The 27,523-nt window shown below is 39.4% G+C and overlaps 1 protein-coding gene across 1 annotated transcript in view; it reads left to right on the top strand.

Annotated features, from left to right (window-relative positions):
- PLEKHD1 (pleckstrin homology and coiled-coil domain containing D1) overlaps positions 1-27,523 on the top strand; it is a 346,726-nt gene that overhangs the window by 194,120 nt on the left and 125,083 nt on the right. The window lies entirely within an intron of this gene.

Genomic DNA, 27,523 nt, shown 5'->3' with positions numbered 1-27,523 from the left:
CCATCGAAATTAATTTCACGTTCGTGCTATAGAAGCCACCGCTTGTTTTACCTTTTGTTAGGAAGTGTTATCTTGTTGGGAAATAACTGTAAAGCAACCCATACAACTTGGTTGCAGTTTGACAATGACCCTTTTTTGTTCTCTCCTTTTCAACTATTTCTGCCTGACCTCCCTACGAAAGACCACACCTGCAAAACAGGTGGGCATCTATCTCCAATTATAAGAACATGGACACAACCTCTGCAAAGTGGAGTGGGAAAGTCCTTCTTTTTTTTTTTACAACCTCCTTGAAACCTTTGAAACTCTATTTTCTCTACATACCATAATTAGTCTGTGATTATATTAATTGGTTACATATTTGTTGACACTGGAGTAAGTAGAAGGAGACGTTATAGGTTCTTCCGCTCTCCTTTTCTTCAGTGCAACTTTATCTTGCTTTCCCCATATGTCTTCTAATTTCCAAACTGCCCACCTCCATCTTGTGGAAATAATTTTGTAAATGAAGGGTTCAAGGAAAGGAATGCAGCACATCAATTCCTTTGACAATACCCATGTGCAAACACAAGTATTATGTTACATTTTGGGGGATGATATCTATCAACCAAAAGATAAAGGTTAATATATACCACAGGGCGATACTGCAGAAAGCTGATTATAAAAATTTACTTGATGAGTAATTTTACTTGGCATCATGTTAGTGGCAGTGACAAAAGGGAAACTGATAAATTTACTGAAATATTTTAAATTTAACTCTAAACCTAAGGGTGCGATTAGTTTTAGTGGTTTTTTTTTAAAAAACTTGCATATTCATTTTAAAAGTTGTAAAGCCATGGAGATTTTTCCCCCCTTTGTTCACACTAGTTTCAACTACAATATTTGATTCAAAGATCTGTTTTTTATGGAAACTCTGGAGTAGACTTCATTCAAGTCTTAGTTTGTTTGCAAAATGGGTTGAATATTATGCCATGGGATTAGTCTCAGGAATTAGTTTTTTCCATAAAATGTAAAATCTATATTTTATTTACCATATGGATATTCTTACCCTGCTGCTGCCATGGTGTATGTGGATTAATCCGTGTTATGCTTTTATTTACTTATATTTGTATTTGTTAGTATTATTTGATCACATTTCATAAATTAATATTTCCGTTGAAGAATGAGCACATTCTGTTTTTAAATAATTCATACCTAGCAAACACTGTTCTAGAAGTTACATTATTTCCTATAATTAATCCAGCACCTCCAATCACAGAATGGATTCAGGGAATCAAAACCATATATTCAAGAATATGTATATATATATATTCTCAGCTGGTATAATTAGGTCACTTCAGTCCCATCTATAATGTCAGCCAATGCAAATTCTCAAACTACTCATTCATTCTTTAAAGTATGAAAAGAGAGTGTGCTGCTCTTACTGGCATGATCTACATCTACTTGGAGTTCTCACCATGTGATATTATCTGGCCAACCTCTCTAGGCTCAGCAGCTAAGGAGAGTTGGACTGCTTGGATGGGAGCCCACCAAAGATTTCCAAACTGTAAGCTAGACGAAAATGTTGGAAAGCAGACAAACAACTATACGCTGTTGCTAATAAAAATCATGGACATGTCCACGTTGTCACCAGGAATTGAGGCTGAATGTAGGGAATCCTATGTTTTTATGGCTACTGAAGGTTCACGAAGGAAGTCAGGAAAGATCATAAGGAGGCCTTCAGTGAAGAGAAAAGGCAAAAGCAAAGGAAACAGAACCTTGGATAGCTCCATGTAAACCTTGAGTTGAGTATCTTCACTATTAGAGTAGAAAGATATTGTCTTATAACACTGTGAACACTTGGTGACCTACTTGATGCATGGAAACTTCATGGTCTTGAAGACACCCCTGGTGCTCTCATGCTATTATGAACAATCCAATAGTGAAAGTGATTGCTGAGCTCATGTCAGAAATAAGAATTGTGTAATGCCTCTCCATCAACCTGTATGTTTCCCAGCATTTGATTTCCATTTGGAGACTAAGTATGTAAGATGACTGGCCTGACTTCAAATCTGTGGATTTCAAAATGCAGTAACAGGAAGAGCATAGAATATCAAAAATTAACTTGTTTTCTAATTAGGACAGTTTTCCAATTCAGTAAAGGTTTAAGTCCTATAGTTACCCTCCTCAAGTCCTGCTGGGTTGCCTCATTGTGGCACTGTGGGGGTTTGTGAGAGGAATAAATGAAGAATGCCAAGAGTGTATGGCAAAGTAAATAAACCCAATGGGTTTATCAAAAGTGTGAAGGTCATCCCAGCTGCTCAGCCAAAGGAAGCAGGAATCTATTTTGGGAAGCAACAATATAGGAAGATGCTGGATAGAAAATATTTTAATGACAGTGGCAAAGGCATCATTTCATACTGTACAGGAGGAGGCAGTGGTAAATTATTCCTGTATTTTACCAAGAATCCATATGGATAGGCAATATAATGTGATTGATGGTATAGTGCTGGACAATAGACCCTCAAGTTGGATGGCATTCAATATGCTATTGAGGAAGAATGGAGGATCTTTTTGGATTACTAATGTTAATTATGACTTGGCTGTATTAAAGATTGCAAGATGTCTAATGGTGCTAATGTTGCCAAAAGAAAAAAATAAAGCACACAACTGCAAAGGTAGAATTACAGTGCAAGATGAAACATAACAAGCCTGGGAAAACTCAACACAAAGAGAGATGAAATTGACTACACATTAACATCCTAGCCTTGGAAAAATTGAGATGGACACTTTGTCAGATAATAACAGTGTTTACTACTCAGAACACACACAAATACACATACAAGAAAACAAAACCCAAAAGCCCAAAGAAGAATGGTGTGGCTTTCATAGTCAGGAAGGATTTAGCAAGAACAGTGCTTGCTACAATACAGTCAATGACTAAATAGTATCAATTAGACTTCATGTTGTTGTTGTTAGCTGCGAACTCGTGTCCGACCCATCGCGACCCTATGGACAACGTTCCTACAGGCCTTCCTGTCCTGTACCATTTTCTGGAGTCCGTTCAAGCTCACACCTACTGCTTCAGTGACTCCATCCAGCCATCTCATTCTCTGTCGTCCCCTTCTACTCTTGCCTTCAACCTTTCCCAGCATTAGGCTCTTCTCCAGTGAGTCCTTCCTTCTCATTAGGTGGCCAAAGTATTTGAGTTTCAACTTCAGGATCTGGCCTTCTAAAGAACAGTCAGGGTTGATCTCCACTACGACTGACTGGTTTGATCGCCTTGCAGTCCAAGGGACTCGCAGGCTTCTCCAGCACCATAGTTCAAAGGCCTCAATTCTTTGGCGCTCAGCCTTTCTTATTGTCCAACTTTCACAGCCATACATTGCAACTGGGAAGACCATAGCCTTCACTATACACACTTTTGTTGGCAGGGTGACTTCATATTAACCTTTTAATGTTTATGCTCTAACCACTGATGCAGGAGACGAGGTGGATGAGTTTTATGATTACGTTCAATTTGAAGTCAACAGAACGTTCAAACAAGATATGCTGCTATACTATTTTTTCTCAAAGTTATACCTTTTAGCAAAAAGTTTTGCTAATGGTAATTTTTCTTCTGCATGCCAGCAGAGTTGGCACACTTTGAATTCCTTCAACTAAACAGCGCCATCTATTGGGGACCCAGGAAGCATGCCTTTTCTATCATACTCTAGGATGGGTAGGCAACCTCAGCTCTTTTATGACTCATGGACTTCAACTCCCAGAATTCCTGAGCCAGCTTGGCTGGCTCAGGAATTCTGGGAGTTGAAGTCCATGAGTCATAAAAGTGCTGAGGTTGCCTACCCCTGCTCTAGGATGAAGTTCCCCCTGAGATCTGTGTGGCTCCTACCCTGTTGATGTTCCATAAGACACTTCTCCCAGCCTCGGCTTAAGGTCGATGGCACCCCTAGTTGGAATTGAGCAACCAGATCCACCCTATTCTGTTTTGTGGTTTTTTAATGATTTTATTGCTTATCATATTGTGGGCTGTTTTGTTGTTTTGGGTTCTTGTGGCACTTACATGGGATCAAATAAATAAAACAAATCCCCCCCCAAATCCATTACTATTGCAATTCTTGTGTTCCTGTCCTCTTTACAAGGATAGAAAGGCACTCTCTTCCTACAGTCATCCTACTTTAATTCTAGATGTTTCACTTTATTCCTTTCCATATTCATTTCCCCCCAAGATACACTCTTGACGCTACTAAAATAACGATCTGTTCCACGTGCAGTCCCAGAAACATACTTATTTTCTTCTATTTTATTTATCAATTCATGTCTTTTACCATTCCCTCCTATTATTTTCCAGTTTGGGGTCTTTCCTTTAGCCTGGTCATAGTGACCTTTGCCACTCTTCATGGCTTTGACCAAGTGAGGTTTTCACATAAGTAAAATAGAGAAGGACTAGACTTGGTTATCAACCTTTCTCATATTGGTGTCAGATGCAGCTTTCCCAACAAACAAGGACAGTACCTATAAAATTTGACATATTTTTCCCAGTATGTCACAAGAACTTCTGAAGCCCCGTTTTACTGCCAGGCTACCCTATTCAATGCAAGCTGGATTCTCTACTCTCTACACCAGGGGTGTCAAACTCAATTTCATTGAGGGCCGCATCAGCATTGCGGTTGCCCTCGGGAGCCGGGTGGGTATGGCCTGGGTGGGCGTGGCCTACTGGGTGGGCGTGGCTAGAGTGCGTATGGTCTACTGGGTGGGCGTGGCCAGCTCTACATCGTTTGCATCAAGGGTGCCTATGGGGGCCTGGGCAGGAATGGGACAGATCTGAGGGTCTCTGGCAGGAGGGGGGTCTCTGGGCCAGGGCCAAGGCAATGGGGGCCGTTCCCTCACTGTTTCCAGGATGGCTTCGCGGGCCACATGAAACCACTTCGCGGGCCGAATCCGGCCCCCGAGCCTTGTGTTTGACATGTCTGCTCTACGCTAGGGACATTGCCTGCACCCTACCAACTGTGTATTGATGCAGACTTAGAATTCTTTCTGTTTAGTACTGTACTACTTTTTACATGCAAAGCAGGCTTCTCAAACTTTATGTTTCCTTCAGGGGTATCTGTCAGAGGTCACTAGTGACCGGTGGGGAAATGCTAATTAATAAGGGCCAAACCAGGTGAGGTGTGTCCTCCTTCTCCCCACCTGTCCCTCTTTCTCCTCACTAATATGCTTCCAGAGCAGAACAGAACGGTTTTTGTCATAACTTTTAAAAATGTGTTCATAGGCTATTGATTGCCCATCCCTGCTGCAAGAGTTGTGCCGGCAACCAGTAGCCTAGATCTCGGTCAACAGTCTTTGGCCCGGTTGTGGTTTGTCTCTGTTGAGAAGGTGGCTTCCCCCCCCCCCCCCCCGTCCTACTTTAACTTAGGAAAATCAGCACACGCGACAATAGTCTGCAGCTCAGCGGGTCATGAAAAACCAGACAATCGAGTGAGCTACTCTGGTGTTTTAGGGTGAAACTGGGGGGAAAAAAAGAAAAAGAAAAAACAGGCACTGCTCAGCAAGAACAGAAACAGGTTCTGGAGGCTTTATTTATTTTTTTATTTTATTTATTTATTTAGTTTAATTCCATTTATATCCCGCCCTTCTCCGAAGACTCAGGGCAGCTTACAAGCTTAGCAGCAGCCTTCATTCTATGTATATGCCTGCTTATTAGGGCTTTCACACACACCCCCAAGCGGCATGATTACAAAGTCAGCTTAATTGCCCCCAACAATCTGGGTCCTCATTTTACCTACCTCGGAAGGATGGAAGGCTGAGTCAACCTTGAGCCTGGTGGGATGCGAACCTGCACTAATTGCAGGCAGCTGGTGTTACTTAAGGAGGCATCAGCCCACTGCTCCACCAAGGCTCTTTCTTGGAAGGGTACCATCGGAGGCGCGGGCAGCGAGGAGAAGAAAGGACCAAGCCCTCTGCTTCCACGGATTATGCCGCGGGAGGGGGGGGAAGGAGGGGGGAAGTAAAAAGCCCGGGGAGGCTGGGAAAGAGCCCTCGGCTTGTCAGTCATCCGGTCCGGCTTAAATTGGCCCCGCCCTGCCCCGGCAGTGGGGTTTATAAGGAGAACCCTGCCTCCCCATGGCTCAGGCTGAAGCGTTTAAACTTGTGGCGAGCGGAGGGGGCAGAGCGTCCTCGCTCTCATCTGAGCGCATAGTGCATGGCAGGGGGATAGAGTCGCCGACGCTCGGCTTTCTTTCTTCGGATCGTAGCTTTTAAAAAAAAAAAGAAAGAAGAAGAAGAAGAAGCAAGTCGAAGCCCCTTAGAATTAAGGTCTCGATCCGCTGTCGCGCAGCGGATTGATTGTCTTGAAGGCTGAGCTAGCTATCCCTTCCGGCTTCCCGAGAGACCATGCCTGCCAGATTTGGGGGCTTGGTGACTGCCCGTTTGCTTTCGCTACTGCTGCTCCCCCAGGTCCACCTCCACAGAACGACGGGGCCCCGGGTGAGTGTAACCCCCTCCGCCCGCCCTCTTGTCCCCTTTTGGTTCAGGAGGAGGAGGAGGAGGAGGAGGAGGGTGCTTCAAACAAACTTTTCTGATTTAACTCTCTTCGCGCTAACCCCTGGATCTGGTTTTACTCCCTTCTTGACAGGGGTTCCTGCAGTTTAAATAGGGGCTTGGAAGCTTCTTCTTTTTTTAAAAAAAAAAAAACCTCGTTAAGAAACTTATAAAAGAAAACAACAACCACAACAACCCTTCCTCTCCATGTAAATACCTGCTTGGTTCTAATGGAGAAATAATTTACACTTTTTGTTTTCTTTCAAACGACACGGTCCTCTTCAGAGCCCCGGTGTTTTGAAAGATGGATATTTTTTACCGTTATGAAAAGCGGCTCTTGTAGAGCAAGTTGGATAGTTCTTCTAGGAAGGAAAACGTGGCTGTGAGGGTTTTCCAGCCCTGGTTTTTAATATTGTGGTTTTAATGCCAGGGATAAATTTGTGCGACCAAAGAGTTGTTATAAGTGAACATATGGTTGGGTTAAAATTTAGCATTCTCTTGTTAAATTTGCACGGAACAAAGGATTACCATGCAGTCTAAACAAATCACTAGGACTTTGTTTTATTTTCCAAATGAGGATTAAATAAATGTTGGTTTAAAAATTAACCTTTCCCCAATCACTGTGATGCCTTAGTTTCAGGCTTGGTGGAGATAAGTCTGTGTTTTAATTTACGATGGAAGAATTTGTTCAATTTAAATGCTTCTCTCCCCTAAAGTTTGTTTTAAAGAGCGACGTAATCTAGTTTTATAGCTAGCAGTCTTGGGCATACTTTGAAATAAATTCTAAATCAATTTTGCTTTAAAGAAATTTGGACAGAACAGCATCTGGTGAAGTGAGCATTGTGCCTTTTATAAAATGTGTTAGCCAGAAAAGGTGCTTTCAGGGCCCTGCTTTTTTGGCTCCTGAGTTAATACAACTCTTCTCTAATGGATGGAATTGGCCCTTCTATATTAAGTTTCAGTTCTTAGTCCTTTTTCCCTGCCAGCCCTTAAAAATATACTTTAGGACTGAAGTTGATAAAAATGACTTCTGCTTATCTAACTCCACTGCTGGATATGCATTTGTGTGTTAATTCTAATGTCTAATCCAAGTTTATAGAGTTTTCATGAGCTGAAGTTGCAACTGAGAAGGCAGGCAGAGATTTCAAGAATTCAATGGCAATGGTAACCATCAATGAATGAAAGCTAGAAGGCTGCACAAATATCTGTCATTGTAAGAATGTTTGATGTGTTGTAAGGAGGAAGGAAAAAAGTATCCTGTCTAGTGGTACCTTTTAGCCCCTTTTATGACCAGATGTGTAGCCATAGTTAAAATGTGGCAGATTGAATCCAATACATGCCGTAAATCCTTAGAGTCAAGAATTCCAAAGGCAGCAGAAATTTGGGGTTTCTATTTAAGTCTGCCCAAAGGATGTATTACCTAAAGTTTTACTGCATACCAATTTAAGCCATGCTATTATGTAAGATAATGGCAGCTCCCTTTCAACACTTGAGGGCATGTATAGAATCTAAGCTTGGACCCCAAATGGTGGTATCTGAAGGGCTGAATTAGGAACAGTTGAGCTGAGAAGTAAAACACATGGAGGTTGGCCTATATAGACTGCACAAGCTTGTCTATCAAATTAAAACCAAATACAGCTTTTAATGTATTTGACTTTACAAGCCTTTCTAATTGCTCCTTGCACTATATCTTTTTTTTAAGTTTTAAGTTTATTTATTTATTTATTTATTGGGACTTATATGCCGCCCTATCTCCCGAAGGACTCAGGGCGGCTAACAACAATAAAATACAAATAAGATACAAATATTAAGAAGAAATTAAACTATACCTAGCCCCAACTAAAACCAATAAAACGTTAAAACCGTTAAGTTGAAAAGCTATTTCAAAAAATTCTCAGGTCATTGAAAGGCAGCTGCTCATTTGTCACTTTCTTCTTGCCACATGGATTCAACAAAGCCTTTTCAATTAGTACTTTAATATGTCTTTTTCCCAGCTGGGTCACAGCCAATATTTTCCTTCCATCTTTGTTGAAGAAGATCTATGTCCTTTAAAACTCTTACTTGTTTCCTCTTCAGTGTAAAACTGTGGATTTAATGATGTTTAACTCATAAATTTTGTCTCTATTCCTTCCCAAGTGATTTGTTTGAAAAGTATGGTGGCTTTGTTTTTCCCCCATTAGTTTGTTAGCACATTGAAAGTGAAAGGGGCTTATCTTGTCGAATACCCTTTATCTTACTGATTAGGTTCTGTTCTGCCAATAAAGCTGTCAGTATTCTCCTGATGCAGTGCTTTATGCTCTTATCTGCATAACAAAACATTATTTGAATAATTCATTGTAACCTTTTTTTGTGGTGATAAAGTCAGGCCAGTATCTGCTTCACTAAACTGCATCCTCTTAAGAAATTGCTTCCAGGTTTTTGTTTTATAAAGGAGAGAGGGCAAGGGAGCAGATAAAGTTAGCAGAATTGCCATAGCTTAGGCTTGGGAACCTGGATTTGTGGAACATTAATACTTGTAATTGAACTAGAAATTGTGAAAGTATTCCAAACGGCCCGAAAATTATAACATTGCTTTTTATTGTTTTCCATGGATATGAAAAGTCTTGAGTATGGAAAAAAATGACTAATTAATGAACAAGCTGATGAAAAGTTGTATGTTGTATCTATAGACTCCCTACTTAATAAAAAAAACAGCACTTTTTGCTGTTCTAAATCTAAATAAAATAAAAAATATTTTGAATTATGAGATGTCAGACTCCAACCTTAGGATGAATCAGGTAATTTTCGGATTCTACTGCCCCATTAGATGCTGAAAAAAAGGTACAGATGTGTCTGTGTATATATATAAGGGGGAGGGGCTTTGAGAAAATTCTTTTAAAAATACATATTTATTTACTGAATTTGTACTCTGCTACAGTAAAAAATATACATAGAAAAAAAGTAAAAGATCCATTATAAAAACTTAAAAGAAATATCATGCATTGTTCAGTCTAATGGCACCAACATATTCTTCTAGGGTTCTCCCAAAAATTGTTTTCTGTAAGTTGTTGAAAACTAAGTAGAATGGGGTCAGATTGAATTATTGGGGGGGGGGGAGAAGCCAAGGAGGACTATTACAAATGTAAGTACACCTACTGAGAAGAGGGTCTCTCTGACCTTCCATTCTACCTTTACCTCATGGGAATGGGGAATTACAAGCACATTCCACTGAGAGGTTTGCGGTGGGTGGGTCAAAACTGGGCACAGAAAGTGAACCTCAAGTACTTGAGTGTCGAGCCACTTTTCTCACTTTCTGTATGAAACTACTCAAGCTTCCTTTTGAACTGGATTAAACCAATACAGTGAAAATCCAGGCTGGATCAGGGAACTTGATACCTCCTATATAGCCAATCAAATTAGGGTAATAATAGAGCCTCAGGTTCATTAGAGAAGATGAGGTTGTCTTAATGCAGGTGTGCATAATTCTTTCCAGCCTGAGAGTTGATGTTGGTACATAAAGCCAGACTTAAATAACCAAGCAGGGTAAACAGAATGTAACAGGTGGGACTAAAGTAAAATTGTAATTTGCATAACATTAAAGTCAGTTATTATTATTACTGCTTAAGCTTGGAGGAGCACTAAACACTGAGCCTATGGCTTTGGGAATATGTAACCTTGGGATTTAAGGTTGTGTGCACCTTTGTTCTAGTTAACATATTAAAATCATGAAGCTTCAACTGCTAGGGGATTCTTAGTGCTATCATCAAAGGACATCACCCAAGTAATCCATTGTTCCCTCTTCAGTGTTTTGAAAAAAGAAACAAAGGGAAAAAAGGATTTCTAATATGAGGAGAAATGATCTGGAGTCCTGACAGATGCTACCAATAAAAAAGATCTATTCTGGGAGTCTCTTAGGACAGATAACACAACTGAGGTTGCCAGGAATCTTTTTTTTCTTATATATTAGATAAGCACAGATAGTTTACCCAAAATCCAAATACTTGTATAAACCTCTTCAAATTGATTATCCTGATTTTTTTTAAAAAACTATGCAGCAGCTGCATATTAAAACAGTGCAAACTGTTTTTTTCTCATCAAGCTGAAGTCTTGAATGGATATGATAAGAATGAATGGTGACACAGGAATAGTACAGAATTAGACAGTCACCAGACAGAAAACCCAGATATTTCACTTTTTGATAATTTTAACAGTTTCTGGAGAGAAGAATGCAAGGAACTTCAGCTTTATGTAAATCAACAGGGCAAAATGAAAACCTGGTATAATTAATCCCACTTGAATTCATCTGTTTGTCTTTCCCATCCCCCTTGTCGTTGTTGTTAGCTGCGAAGTCGTGTCCGACCCATCGCAACCCCATGGATAACATTCCTCCAGGCCTTCCTGTCCTCTACCATCTTCTGGAGTCCATTTAAGCTCACGCCTACTGCTTCAGTGACTCTATCCAGCCACTCATTCTCTGTCGTCCCTTTCTTCTCTTGCCCTCAATCTTTCCCAGCATTAGGCTCTTCTCCAGTGAGTCCTTCCTCCTCATTAGGTGGCCAAAGTATTTGAGTTTTAGCTTCAGGATCTGGCCTTCTAAAGAGCAGTCAGGGTTGATCTCCTCTAGGACTGACCGGTTTGATCGCCTTGCAGTCCAAGGGACTCGTAGGAGTCTTCTCCAGCACCACAGTTTCCCATCCCTTTTGTGCCCTAATTTGGCTTATCTACTATATCAGACAGTGGATTTCTGTTAGGCTACTGTTTGTTTTTTTCTCATGCACAGTGAAACTTTTAAAGATAGTTTGAGCATAATTTCTAAAGAGATTAGAATGTAGGAAGAGTCAGTGGGGAAAAAAAACACTACAGTGCAGGAAAACCTTGTTCTCTTGATTATGTTTTGGATCCATCCAAATACTATAGATAGAAAATGGGCACAAAAAGCAGTGCAACAACTGGAAAAGTTTTTTTCACTGGAAATAATTCTGTTACTTCTTCCATACTGATTTTGAGTATGCCATGAATGCTCTAGTCTAGTATACTCAGGCCACATTATCTGATTCAAATAGGAGCACAGCCTGTTTTTCCTCTGCTTTCTGGAGTTTGGGGCTGAGAGTTGGGGTTTCTTATATTTAATTTAATTTAATTTATTAATATTTCTATACCGCCCTTCTCCCGAAGGACTCAGGGCGGTAAGCTCCACAAACATATATCCTGAGTGATCAGATTGCTTCATATGGATGAGTAATTATATTATCAATTCATGTCTGATTCTTTGATGCTTTAAAATAAGTATTGTTTGGGAATTTTCTTCACTTTGTTCTGAATTGTCTTGCCTGAATGCATTGGTTTTGGAATTATCCTTTTAAGAGAGTACTCCGATGTTGTAGGAATGATGTAGCTTTTGTTTCAGATTTCTCTGAAACAATGTCATAGATTTATAACCAATTGTTCTTCCTTGAAGAGAAATTTATATACTCTTGACCATTTGGCTGTGACTGGTGATTGTGTTCAGCAGCATCTGGAGGACTAAACATTCTTCATAGCAGCAAGTTTCTTGCAGCCATTGGCCAATCAATAAATACAATTGAAGTGCAATGCAGTAAGATCCACCACATGATCAAAGTGTAAATAAACAAAATTGGATTAACACTGTTGATAGTTACAAAGGCAGAACAGGGCACCTCATCTTAATAGTGATATAGAAAACTTTTCAACTGCTTTAGTTACATTTGCACATATCTGCAGGGCAATAAATAACACAGAATCAATCATTTCTCTCAGGAAACCTTAGAAATAATGGGTGTACAAGTTCCTTACTCCTGAGAGGGCACAACAAGCAAGAGTTTGCAGGGCTCCAGGGTCACAATAGCAACCATCACTGAAAGATGTTTTGCTAATCTTTTCTCTAATATACAGGTAGTCCTCAACTTATGACCACAATTGACCCCAAATTTCTGTTGCTAAGCAAGACAGTTGTTAAGTGAAGGGTTTCCCCCATTTTACAACCTTTCTTGCTGCAGTTAAGTGAATCACTGCAGTTAATAACATGATTGTTAAGCAAATCTGGCTTCCCCACTGACTTTGCTTGTCAGAAGGTCACCAAAAGTGATCACATGACCCTGAGACACTACAGCCCTATTAAATACATGCCAGTTGCCAAGCATCCGAATTTTGATCACATGACAATGATAGTTTCATCTTTTGCTTAATTATTGCCCCTTTGTGAACAAGTCAGTGTTTTAATGCAATCCATAAATCTTTCTAGATAATGATAATGATAACTTTATTGTCACTTTGAATGTACACCAATCGGCATACATCAAAATGAAATTTCGTTGCATACAGCTCTCAAAGGGTCACAACCTTCAATATATACTCCTTGTTTGTGGCCCGCTCAAATTTCACATTGTCCATTTTAGTCTCTAGGGAGTGAACGATGGCACACAGGACAGATGGAAATGGGGCTCCATGTGGATTAGCCCTCAAATTCGCTTGTATTCTGACAACCTCGCCTTCTTTCCTTTTTCTGATCCTGACTCTTCCACCTTTTCCTTAAAGAGGCCTTGCTTTTTTTCGCCTCTGGAGCACGCTGCCGCTGCCACCAACTCCTCCAAAAGCCTCTCTCTCTTCCTCTGGGCCTGCCGACAGCCTCATCCAGTTCCTTTGCTCCATAAGCTCCAGGTCCTCTCCTCCTCTGCCTCCTCTGGAAACAGCCCTGATTTGCAATACAATCCATCACTGGGCCAGCAGTCAGATCTTGCTGCTGGTAGAACAAATTCAAACAGCGCCAACGACTTTTAACGGTCTCACCAACAGTTCCAAAACAACTAGAAACTCGCCAGGCCAGCAAAGATTGTCGGTCGTATGTCGTATGTTACCTTAGTTCCACCATGTTGCTCAAACACATTAAAAGGTTACATTTTGACAAATGTTTTATATGTGATAATTGTCTGTTTGCTGCTTAACAGAATGTGTGGTTGTTTTGAACTGTGTCTCTTGATGTATCTATCGATGTGTTTTATACCTTTTTATATCATAAATCTTTTCTAAGTATAAAGGTATCTAGCGTAGCAGTTCCATGTAGTGATGGTGTGATAACATAAAAATCTTTTACTGCATCGTAGGTCACTCATTAGATAGGTAGGTTCTGGGAAATCTCTTTTTCGTCCTTTCCATATTTTTTCACCAAGGAACACAAGGTACTTTACTGATAGAGAGAGTAATAAAAATGCTAACTCCTCTAAAGTGATAAATCAAGCTTTATAGGAGTTTTAACTCCTACTGCAAGGGAAGCATAACAAAGTATCTGCATTTTCATTCAAATATTAGAATGATATTTTTTTTTGAAAGCCCTTGACAAAAGAGAATCTTAGTGCGTTCTTTAGATTTAAGACTTCTGTATGCAATAATTGCTTATACGTTTGTATTTAATATAAGATTAATTAAGGCCAGAATGCTAGAAAGTCCTAGCTTTAATGCACACAATTGCTTTGTTCTGTTTGGAATAACAAAGGACTGAGCTTTACTCTCTGCAAACAAATGATAACTAGAGACAGGTCATTTCCTGTTGCAGTTTGGAATTCTTCTTCTGGCTTCAGTATTTGTGATAATTGCTGACTTCTCATGTCTGTTTCAGATTCTGACTCCTCAGTAACAAACAGTACCAGCAGAGGCAACCTATTTGGTATGTCACAATCGGAGCGTTAACACTTTAGCATGAATTTTATACAAATAATTGAACTCCGCTTTCCATTTGGTTGACTATTTATCCAAGTTACAGAAATACTTTTGGAGTTCTTCACAGTAATTTTGTCTATAGTCTGGTTTTACCCAACTGGCCAGCCCACTACTTTCTTGTATAATTTAAGAACATTTATGAACGAGTTAAAAACCATCAGTTTTAGAACAGAGTGTTATGGACTTCATTTCTTCCTTCTTTCATGTGGGAGCTAATTGCTAATTGATTTATCCTCATTGCTTTCCCTTTTTTAATTACCTAGCATCCCATAGAATTGCAGGTTTGCTTATCTCATGATAGTTACATTTATTTAAGGGCCTTTGGTTACGAACTTGTCAAAGGTTTTTTGAAAATCCAAGTATGGTGACAGGGCCTCTTTTGTCCACAGGCCTGTTGACACTCTGAGGAAATTCTAACACATAGTGAACCAGGGTTTATTTTTGCAGGATCTATGGCAATTTTTCTCTGGCCAGTTTTTTCCCCCTACCATAGTACTTGGTTATTTTTATTGATTACTATTTTGACAAATTTTAAGCTGTCTATCTGTAATTCTCTGAATCACCACTAAATCTTTTTTTAAAAATAGTGTCACATTGATGAGCCAGTTTTCTAGACACTGGCTTGATTTAAAGGACAATTTTCCTATTTTGGTAGTTGGTCAGAAATCTCACACACAAATACTTGAAAAAAATCTTGGGTGGATGTAATCAGGACCATTTAGCAATTTAAGCTTCCCAACCTGACAGGGCAAAACAGCATATTCTTTTGCTAGCACATTGTAGTGAAGTGTTTTTTAAATATGTTGGTATTTTGTGTGCATATTTCTTACACAGAAGCTGGCTGCTAGGAAATTTAATATAATTTCTTAAAGTTGGCTAATGTCGCCTTTCTGGAAAGTTTTTATTTATTTGATTCTTGACTATACATGTTGTTGGACAAATACTAATTCACTTATTTTTAACTACTTCTGTAGTTTTTTTTTATAAATTTTGCTTTGTGTTCTCAAAGGTCTGTGAGCAAGACTGCTATTTCTAATTCAAAGCATAGGCCAGTGATGGCGAACCTTTTAGAGAGCAAGTGCCCAAACTGCAACCCAAAACCCACTTGTGTATCATCGGGTGCCGGTTGGGCATGGCCCATTGGGTGGGCGTGGCTGCAGTGGTAACAGCAGACTGGGTGGGACTAAAAAGTTCAATCAATTCCAACTTTGCGAGATCTTTTTTTTTTCCTGCGAGAAGTTGAAATTGATTGATTGAACTTTTTGTTTTTTTGCACATGGTGGCGGAAAGCAAAAAGGTTTTATAAAAGCCAGCTGAAGGCCCACTAGGACTGGGGCAATGGCGTGTGTGCCCACAGAGAGGGCTCTGCATGTCACCTGTGGCACGTGTGCCATAGGTTTGCCACCATGGACATAGGCTTTGAGCAAATAAACAGCACGGGAACAAGTTGACTGCATTGCATTTTTGTAAGAAATACACATGTAATCAACCTAGACACTAGAAGTAGGTTTGCAAATGGGTTGGACCTCTCATGTCACTCTCTAAAATATGTAGTCTAATCTGTAGCACTTGACCAAGAAACCAGCATAAATTCTATTTGAAATTAAGGATATCATAAGTGTATCATACATTATGCTATAAAGATAAGAGCTTTGGATCATTTCTGGGACATGCACATGTGTGAAACCTGATTTTTCACTCCCAGCCCAGGTGGTATGTGCATAAGCTCTTGGTGTGGTAAATGCTTTATTATGCCTGTTCTCAACAAAGCTGTCTGTATTGCCACCAATTCTGCATGTTTAGAAATATCTATGGTCAGCAAAATATCTATGAAATGGTGACGTGGAGGCTCACCCATGACTATAGTAAGTAACAGTAATTCTACTTAAGAATTTATGTATCATATCAAACAAAAGCAAAGCACATATATTCTGTCAATATAAACATGAGCTATATTGAAGTGAGTTTTTCCATATATTCTGGTCTGTGGACTTTGAGCTAGCATGCATAGTGTATCAATTCCCTCATCTTTGAGAAACAGAAAATAAACTCTATATTTTTAAAGTGGCATTGGAATTGCCCTAAAATTTGAATGAGATTGTCCTAACGTTAAACTTCTTAACTAGATTCTTATTCCCACTTGAGAGGAATGTTTTTGACTTGGCTTACAAAATAAACATACTTTTTCCTTTTTGTGGACCATAGCTCTAAACAAGAATACTTGAAGGACAGCCAATGAAAAGCATATAAATCATTCAGGCAAGATTTGTGTGTGTGTGTGTGTGTGTGTGTGTGTGTGTATGTGAAGAAGATGGCTTCAACATCAGTGTTATAATGATGTAATGTTTACATTATTGTTCTCTATGGAGAATTCTCATGCTTATTAATTTGCCTCAACAGATTATGAAGCTTCTTATTTATAAGATGGTCTTAAAAATTTAGGTATTTTCTTGACCTATTTTAGAATTCTACCCGTTTAGTATTTTTTGGCCTCTTTATTTGAATTCCTTGCCTGGGCTCGTCCTTTTTACTAAAATTACAAATAGCTTAGTAAACAAATCACGGAATAGTTTGATATGTGAATTAAGTCTAACAGGATTAGAAATATGGCATAAAAGGAAAATGTATGTGAAGTCAGGAACTGATTTACAATACATTTGTGAAAACTGAATGTGGTCAACTCAGTCTCCTGAGTTACTCAAAGCAAATACATTTTTCCTGTTTGCAAGCATTTCTGTATCTCTCTCCAGGCAGTCTGTACTTCACCCAGTTTGCCTCCATATTCTGTTTTTGCCTTTTATAAACTATCTCATCTTTTCTCTCACAAGGAACCATGTAATTCTGTAATATTGTAAAAGGGTGTTCTTGGTTCCAGTTTAGACTGCCTATGCAAAAAAGAAAGGAAGATTGTGTCTTGAGATCCTTTTCCTAACATTATAAATTAAAGGTACATCACCAGAGTTTCTGAACCCTCTCTTGATTATATAGGGACACATCACTTGGCTTTTAAACTCCCAGTTGTGCATTTAATCAGTCTTTGTTTGTTTAGAAAATAAATCCCAGGAACTCTTTTTTAGAATGATCTTATTTTCATCAAAAAGCTGTGGTAACTTGTGAAATTAGCTGAGGACTAGGGAGAGGGGAATTTGTAAGCTTTCAACTTTTCATTCACAGTTGTTTGGGAAAAATGCTGCTTCAGATATAACACCTTCCAAATAAATTTGTTTTTGTAAAACTGTTCCCTCATTAAAAAATATGTGATCAATTTCCTTTTTAATCCATTATTTGACTTTCAGTTCTATGAAATTATACAGGCCATGTGTGATTTGTTGATGTTAATGATGATTCCTTTTAAAGATTGCGTTTAATTTTGAGTTACTTTAATTCAGGAGTATCAAACTGGTGGCCCGTGGGCCAGATGCATCATGTGCAGGCCACGTCCATCTCAGCTCCGCAAAGGCAAAACATCACGATACGTCATGTGATGCAAATGAGTTTGACACCCATCTCTAATTCAACAGATTTCTGGGTCTGATTTTAACAAAGTCTGTATTGAAGTTACTTATTACACAAATCTAAAGGAAACCCAGCAGCTGCTCATGTCTATACAGTCAATTTCCTTTTAAACTTTGTGAACAGAAGTTTAATTTGAAACACTTAAATATTTGGCTTCCATTAAATTAGATGATATCGCAAGCATAGGTATTTTCCTGTGAGGCTTCACTTGCTATGGGCAATTATTGTGTAGTCCCAAATGAATAGGTGAAAGGCATATTTCAGCTAGGCCAGGGATAGGCAACCTCGGCTCTTTTATGACTCATGAACTTCAACTACCAGAATTCCTGAGTCAGTCAGGAATTCTGGGAGTTGAAGTCCATGAGTCATAAAAGAGCCGAGGTTGCCTACCCCTGAGCTAGGCAGAAGGAAATTGGGGTTTTGCAGAAATATTTTGCTCTGCATTAATCTGAAAAGCTGATGATATTTGAAACTAACATTAACAAACCCTCTTTGGGAACTACCTGGTGATAGTTTTCTATTCCTTCTTCACTCAGATTTCAGTTAATAATCACTGTGATGAAATGAGTGCAAATTGCAGATAATTGTGACTGTTCCTTTGGGGCAGTTGCTGATATTATGCAACATTTATGACTAGAGAAGGTCTTTCTAGAATATATTTAATATTGTCCTGCAGCTGGCTACTTTTTGGAAAGAAACATGAGGGGTTACAGGTAGACTGACCTTTGAAACCCAGGTTAAATGAATGATGCCACAAAAACATTGAGAGGAAGGGACAACAGGGTTCATAGAATTATGAAGTTAGGAAGCAATTTACTTTGTTTAGGACATCAAAATGCAGTATGTCTGGTAGACTGTATTAGCATAGAATTCTCTTGTGAGAGGAAAGTATTGAGAATGTGTATATTAAGTTGGGGATGGTTGAGAAATCTGTGTGCTGTCTGATGAGAGAATAAACATTTTTGAATTGTGCCTGTCTTCTTGTAGTTATCCCCGCGGCCCCCCCATCCTTGTAACTATTTGCCTCTGTTTTTAAATTATAAGTTTCCAAATGAGAAACTGGATTACTTGATATTGCATCACATCCCTGTTCTTTGAGCTTAGGATTGTTATAAGACATAGTTTTTATTATTCTTTTCTCCAGAAAGTATTCAGCTGCAGTGACCACAAGCAGTCAGATCCAATTTTTGTCTCCTCTACAAAACAATAAATATTCTGTTGGTGGTCTCCCATGCAAAATGTAAAACATGTGCTGCACTGTTACCTTTCTGTGAGTTTAAATAGGCAGTGATTAGTGTGGGTATAGCTCAGTGAGCAAACTATGCAGCCTTTCAAAAATATTTCCTCAAGTGGCAGAAGACATATGGCCTCCTTAAATCCTACTCTAACTTGAAATAGATCTTATGCATTGTTACATTTAGGTCTCCATCTCCTGGTCCCTGAATTCAAGTAAATCCCTTTGTCTTCCAAACTGGGCAGCTTTCTGAATTTTAGGACTTTGATCCCAAAAATATAGGCTTCAACTCAAAAAAATAACTGTTAACAAGACAAAATATTATTGAATATTCTGAAACAATTCACTGCTACAAGCCTCAAAGTCTTATGGAGATTATAAGTATTAGAAGAAAAAAGAGACACTTCAAAAATTGACAATGCTATTCACATTGGGCCCTATCCACAAGGCATATTTTGCTACGTTGGCATTGATTCTGAACTGTTGTGTCTCTGTGATGTTTTGGGGCTTCTGAAAAACTGATCCAGTTGACTTCCAGTCTTGCCCCAGTATTAGACCAAATCCAGTTGTGTAGCTTTAACATTAACATTTAACTTTAACGTTGGAACTGAGAGACAGCCATTTTCCAACCGATGAGTAGAATCTTGTGTCCCCAATGCAAAAGGTGCTCTTTAGTGGCACCTTTGTTCCTCTTCCTTGTGTAATGACAAGGTCCTCTCCCCCCTTGCTGCCAGAAATGCCTCATTAAAAGGAGGTAGATGAGAAGCTAGCTGGAAACCAGGTTTTGTGCTTGCTCATTGATCAGGTATAGGGAGCAGTGATTGACTCATGGGGAGTACTGAATGTTGCAAGGATGACAACAGTGAGGCTCCTCAAGGGGTGGTGTCAAAATCTTTCTGAAAGTTTGAAAGTTGGTGAATGAACAGAAATGTTCATAGTCACAGCAAAAAGTGGGAAAACTCCTTCCCTCCCAGCTAAAACCATTAATCACAGTAAAAGTTAGAACTAATAAAAATGTCTTCACCCGGTGTTGAAAAGATAGAACCAAACAAACATCCTCAGGAAGAGATTTTCAGAGGCTGTACTACATCACAGCTGTGGTTCCTGTGGGTCAACATTAACAGTTCCCCTCAAGCCATGAGGGAACAGAACAGGAGCGCCACCAGCTGCAAACTAAGAACTGGAAATGTGCAAACATTTTTTTTTAAAAGAGACAGTTTTGCAGTATAAAAGAAAGAGAAGATGTGGATACTGGAAAAGAAGCAATTCATTAATCTGGTATTGATTATGCGAAGAGATGTGATAATGATGTTCTTGTTTATTCTCGTTTTAATAGTTTAAATATGGTTTTTATGTTTTATTATTGATATTGTTTAAATTCTTGACTGGGAGCCTCTTTTCCCTGAGGTATAAGGGAAGTTATCTAAATGATATACATAGCTATTTGGGAGATAAGATGGGTAGTTATCTAAAAGTTTTAAATGAACGAATGAGACATTACATTACATTGACCATGAGTAGCCTCTGCCTGTGTTCTTAAGTGACAGAGCACATAGAGAAGAATTGCTGCAAATATAATTTACCCATGTGTAAGTAAGTTTATTTTATTCATTTTCCTTCATAAGCTGGAAAAGTATTATTAAAGCTATATGTACATGCATACTCTTTACACAATGTAAGCACTTTTGTGGTATATGCAGAAAATATGCGGAATAGTAATTAAAAGAAATTAGAAACTAGATCTAGTTTCATGGTCTCTAAAGATTAGTTAAATTTCTTTAGAAACAAATTGAAATCTAACTCTTACTAAACCTCATATATCCTGTGTGTGTTAATGTACTAAAGGTAAAGGTAAAGGTTCCCCCGCACATGTGTGCTAGTCATTTCCAACTCTAGGGGCTCATCTCCGTTTCAAAGCTGAAGAGCCAGCGCTTGTCCGAGGACGTCTCCGTGGTCATGTGGCCGGCATGACTAGACGCCAAAGGCGCACGGAACGCTGTTACCTTTCCACCGCAGTGGTCCCTATTTTTCTACTTGCATTTTTACGTGCTTTCGAACTGCTAGGTTGGCAGAAGCTGGGACGAGCAACAGGCGCTCACTCTGCTACGCGGCACTCGGGATTCGACCCGCCAAACTGCCGACCTTCTGATTGACAAGCTCAGCGTCCTAACCCACTGAGCCACCGCGTCCCTTGTTAACGTACTACATGTACATTAATATGTCTCTTCGTGGGATATGCACAGAAGTACATACCAAAAAATTCAAAGGGCATTAACCTTAGTGTGCTGCAATGCTTTTCCCACAGCAGCTTTGGAGGGCTGATACAAAAAATAAATAAATACTACCTGTATATGAACTGAGACTTTGCCCCTGTGGACAAGGGACCATTGAAACTATAGTGCACGTCCTACTATATTGCATCTTCTATAACAGAGGTCCCCAACTTTTTGAGCACCAGAGACTGTTCCATGGAGAGAAGGTTTTTCCGTGGACCTGAGAGTGCATGGTTTTGGGTGCTGCCTGCATCCCACGGATGTGGCATTGCTTGTTTGTGTGACCGGATGCTGGCATGTCGTGGTTCGGTACTGGTCCATGGACCGGGGGTTGGGGACCCCTGTTCTATAAGGCTCACGGACTCAATTTATAACACTTTACTTAATAAAATATCTGAGAAATACTGATCTTTTTTATTTGTAAGTGCTGTTATCAGATGAGTATTAAGTAGTTTCTCTGAATGTGGCCAAAATCTGCTATATATAAAACTATGCAAACTAACTGCTCACTGTTAATCCATCACCAATTACAATGTATTACTCTCTTTTAGTTTGTACTATTATTGTTGTTTTAATGCTTTTATTTGCTGGTCTGTGATCATAATAAAATTTGATTGATTGATTGATTTGGACAGAAGAATGTTGGTTTAGAAGGCAGCCTTTAGATTAGAGATCTCAGTCTGCATAAAATAGTGTGAAATAGAATAGTATATAGCATATTGACTAAAATGTGCCGGATTTTAGCTGGCCTGCTCCTGACCTCCTTTCCTGCCTTTCTGTCTTGCTATGTGGTCTTGACAAAAAGAAAAAAAAGCCATCTTGAAAACTTACTGCTAATAATATACCAATCTGATATGAAACAAAACATCTACAGCTTTCTTCAAGAAATTTTGAAACCGAGCTTTCTTCCTGCTAATGGAGGGCAAGTCTTGCTGAACAGCAGAGTATCTGTTTTTCTTTGAGGCATTTTGTTTCAGAAACTTTTCTGTAATTGTCCGTGATTGTTTGCTTGACATTTTCAGATTTACTCTGGAATGGCCCAGATTACTCATAGAAAATACTGTCTCTCTGGGACTGGGCCAAGTCTTCTGGTCTACTTTTCAGATTAGCTTCTTCATTTTTTCCCCCTGGTGAAAAGAGATCAGAGCCAGGCCAGCTTATATCTGCAGGAAATTTTTACATTTTTCATGCACATGGTCAAATTCAAACCAGTTCCTTACCAGCGAGAAAAATCACTGGTTGATCTGGGTTCTGAAAGGGCTCTGAGGGGGCTGGAGGACTCTGTAAATTGTGGGTTTTGCTGGTGCTTCTAGAACAGGGTGAGTGAGATTTTAAAAATGCAGGTCTACAAAAATGATTCTCATTCAGACAATAATATCCTAGGACGCTGAGCTTGTTGATCAGCAGTTTGGCGGGTCGAATCCCGAGTGCTGCGTAACAGAGTGAGCGCCTGTTACTCATCCCAGCTTCTGCCAACCTAGCAGTTCGAAAGCACGTAAAAATGCAAGTAGAAAAATAGGGACCACTATGGTGGGAAGGTAACAGTGTTCCGTGCGCCTTTGGCATCTAGTCATGACCACGGAGACGTCCTCGGACAAGCGCTGGCTCTTCGGCTTTGAAACGGAGATGAGCACTGGCCCTTAGAGTTGGAAACGACTAGCACACATGTGCGGGGGAACATTTACCTTTACCTTTAATGGTAATATACAAAGCATTCCAAAAGTGTGCTTTATCAAGGCTCCTAAGGTGAACAAAGCACCCTTCAAAGGGTTAAAGCCGTGACTTCTGGAAGACTCACCACAGCTGTTATGAAGACTTCCTCTGGCTATTAGCCTTTGTGTATGTACATGCACAGCTGCTTTGCTTCTTTGGATATATCTGTAGGTGTTCCTGTATGTGTAGAGAAATAGGCTGCTTCTGCTTTTATACTTGGCCAGAATCCTTTGTGAAATGCTCCTTTGAAGCTTTGCACACAGCCCTGTTGTATAACACTTCCTTGTAAGGTTGTGGTCAAGTAGTTAGAGGAAAAGGGTTTTTTTTTGGGGGGGGGAAGAGTTCTTCTCTGTGGAGCCATTCTTGCTCTTATAATTTTGGATATTGTCTCTTGTTTTATATGCTGTTCTGTTTAGTTGGCATGGTATGATGGGTGTGTGACTTCTTTTTCTTCTTCTATACTTCTGCCTAGAGCAGAAGTCCCCAAACTTTTGGGCACCAGGGACCCGTTACATGGAGAGAGGTTTTTCCATGGACCGGAAGGGGCATGGTTTTGTGTGCTGCCTGCATCCTGTGGATGGGGCTTTCCATGTTTGTGCAGATCGGTTGCTGGCATGCCGCGGCCCGGTACTGGTCCACTGCCCGGGGATTGGGGACCCCTGGCCTAGAGAGTATCTCATTTTTTTTCTTTTAACACCAAAAAAGCTTGAGAAATTGTATTTAGATGATGCTATAGTATCAAGCAGGGAAACAGTATTATCTGTATATTTGTGTTTGCATAATATTATACAGAGTTAATTTGGTATAATGTATGGGAAATTATCTGTTGGTCAAAATACTTATTCCAATCATGGTCCATGTTACACCAAACAGTGTTTAGATCTAGAATCAATCATTGTTGTAAATCTGAATATTCATATGCAGCTCATAAAAATGTGTTTAATATTAAGCAATTAACATTAAGCAATTGCAGTTCTAGAGATTATAATTATGCAGTGCTTAAAAATGTACTAAATGTTATTGGCACAAATGGAAATTACTTATTAAAATGTGAAGATGTGGTTATTAAACAGCAACAGAAGTATTAGAACAGGACTGTAACTGGGGGTAAATACTTTACCAAAGAGATATTCCAAAATAATGTAGGGGTTGATGCTGCACTATTGTTTATCTTGTGATGCTTGTATTGCTACACTAAACCTGGTCTCTGATTTAGCAACAATTACTGTATGACTAGGATGATACAGTTGCTGGTAAACTCTGCAACAGCAAAAACATGAAGAACTCATTAAAATAATTGTCTAGAAGTAGGCCTAAACATGAAGATAGAGAGGAAACTTCTCAAATATAAATATTTGATATTGCAATATCTTTCAAAATCAGTATAAAAACCCCAGTGGTTTTCACATACATTTGTATCCAAACTCCATTTAATAATAGATCACAGGCATCTTCAAACACAGCATGCAATCATAGGATGACTTGCTTCCATTCCTAAACTACTGAAAATCTCAGGAGAAATCTATCAAGATTTTGACCAAGATATTTTTTTAGAAATTTTTTTTTGACTGTAATTTAATTTATGGCCATTTGGGGGAAGCAATAGACAACATAGCATTTGCGGGTACAGGATTGTACTTTTTAACCCCACATGTGAGCTAGCCTTGCCCAGCCTGGCATCCGTATTTGCTAGGATTCTAACATCCAGCATTCTTGGTGAGTGTTCACAAAAACTAGGAATAGTGGAAGTTACACCCAGTGCCATTGTATGCCACCAGCTTGGAAAGGCTGATCTAAGTTTTCATATTACACCCCTATGTAGTTGAGAGAGCTACTGAATGTGTGGAAAGCAAATAGAAAGTTCTTTGTCTAGGATAATTTCACGTTCATCCAGAGAATACCTGGCCTGTTTTAATATTTGTACATCATGTTGCCAAGAGATTTGCATTGGAAGCCATATGGAAGAGAGGTATCTGGCATGTGTTTATTACATACAAGGCTAATTTAATTTATCTTGAGGCTTGTTATGGCTCAATGGAACCTATCATTCCAAAAACTTTAACAAAGCAAATGAACAATTATCTTACTTGAGGGTATCTTAAGTTGAAGGTATTTGCTTTTGTTAAATTTATTGGAGTGATAGATTCCTTTTACCCAAGCAAATATGGCTCCTATCCTGACTCTTTTCTAAAAGGTCACCTGGTGGAGACTTCTCTAAAACTAAAAAGTATATACAGCAGTTTGCAATATTGTTTTCTCAATAAGTGATACGTTTTACTCAACATAAAGAAATGCAAGCTTCAGAGGACTTTTTAAATTGAATAGTTATATATTTGTTTCTAAACAGTACAGCAAACCCTTGATTGATCGATCTGTATTCACCCAATGTTTCCTTTCTATTAATCCTTTTACTAAAATAAAACAGAAGAGCTCCAAATTAGGAAAAGATTTAGTATTGGCAGCTACGGTATATCAGGCCAGTTCTGTGGCTGGGGAATGCTGGGAGTTGAAATCTACACATCTCACAAGGTTGAAAAACACTGACCTAGAGGAACATATTTCCTATTATTAAGGAATAGCCAAACAACACACCCATTCCTACAGATTTACAATAGTGAAGCAGTAAGATACAGTTGAAAAGGAGATTGTGGCGATAAAACAAGATAGTGTTGATGTGCAAGTGCTTCAGTGAATCAAGCAGCAGGAAAGGCTTGTTGCAAATTTTTAGTATCTGTCAGCTGTTAAAAGCTAAATTTTCTGTTTTTAAATACTGCAGAGAAGTACTAACATATTCTGTTTTCTTTCCCCGAACACGGTTCCTTTGTTTTGTTTTAATCCATCACGTCCTCTTTCCTTCTTGAATGGTAGGGATTGATCCCTACTTATTTCTGCTGTAGTACAGATACTTTGGGACACTTGATTATAATTTCACAAAAGCTCACATATGCCCCTTAGTTGTATGTTATGATGTACGTGGGTACGAACGGCTAAACATCTCTTCTTTATGGGGACCTATCCTTCCTGAGTCAAATTCTAAAAGTGGTTCCAGCTGTTGAACAGCTGCAAGCAATCTGCCCTTTTCTCAGAGACATTTGAAGTTCTTTAATCAGTGTTTGTTGTTGTTGTCAGCAATAGTGCTGAGGTGTGGAAAGATGGAGCAGATGGACTGGGGGGGAAAGCATATTTAACTTTAGGCTGACCTCTCTTATCTTGCATTTGCTCTCTTCCCAGGTCAAAGGAGGCTGGAATTAGTCTGGAAAGTGGCCATAAACATGCACCTGTGTAAATGCACGTTGAAAAGGAAGGGGTTTAAGGGCAACTGTTATCTTGGAAGGTTTCCCAAAGAGTTCCTTTCCTCTAATTGCCACCCAAGGACAGGGGTACTTTGAATAGAAAGTGAACAATTGTAAAATCTGGTATTAGGGTTATTATTCCAGCAAGACATATTCAGTTACAGTAACCACATGTGAAGGCACTGGCAAGCATGTTATTTTTCTGGTGTCAAAACATCTCTTTGCTAAGGCTTCTATGGTTTGAAAAACTAATTCTTATAGGCTTCTTACATCCCAATTTATACCCCATATACTAAATTGGAGCATCCATGAAATTTGCAGGTTTTGGACTCCTATAAAGGCTATTCTTCCAAGATCATGGCATCCGGCCCTCTCAATTCCTGGCAAATAGATGGGGAAGAAATGGAGGTAGTGACAAATTTTATTTCCTAGGCTCCAAGATCACTGCAGATAGGGACTGTAGCCAAGAAATTAAAAGATGCTTGCTCCTGGGGAGGAAAGCCATGGCAAATCTAGACAGCACACTAAAAAGCAGAGACATCACCCTGTCAACAAAAGTGCATATAGTCAAGGCTATGGTCTTCCCAGTTGCAATGTATGGCAGTGAAAGCTGGACCATAAGAAAGGCTGAGGGCCAAAGAATTGAAGCCTTTGAACGATGGTGCTGGAGAAGACTCCTGCGAGTCCCTTGGACTGCAAGGCGATCAAACCGGTCAGTCCTAGAAGAGATCAACCCTGACTGCTGTTTAGAAGGCCAGATCCTAAAGCTAAAACTCAATGAAGGCTACTGCTAAGCTTGTAAGCCGCCCTGAGTCTTTGGAGAAGGGCGGGATATCAATGGAATTAAAATAAAATTAAAATAAAATAAATACTTTGGCCACCTAATGAGAAGGAAGGACTTGTTGGAGAAGAGCCTAATGCTGGGAAAGATTGAGGGCAAGAGAAGAAGGGGACGACAGAGAATGAGGTGGCCGGATGGAGTCACTGAAGCAGTAGGCGTAAACTTAAATGGACTCCAGAAGATGGTAGAGGACAGGAAGGCCTGGAGGAACGTTGTCCATGGGGTCGCGATGGGTCGGACACGAGTTCGCAGCTAACAACAACAAAGGCTATTCTTAAACTTAGGCTGGCTACAGGCAGTCTAAGTTTTTTTTTAAGAATACTTCTCCTTGTCTCATAACATACAGAAAGGATTAAAGTTATCATGTTTGAAATTTTAACATTAAAATATGAACCTCATCTGTTCAGTTTTGCCATTTGACAGTTTC

The sequence above is a fragment of the Vipera ursinii genome (assembly GCF_947247035.1).
Source record: "Vipera ursinii genome assembly, chromosome: 1".
In the NCBI taxonomy this organism is placed as follows: domain Eukaryota; kingdom Metazoa; phylum Chordata; class Lepidosauria; order Squamata; family Viperidae; genus Vipera; species Vipera ursinii.
The sequence above is the reverse complement of the archived record's forward strand: the minus strand, read 5'-3'. Positions and strand labels throughout refer to the sequence as shown.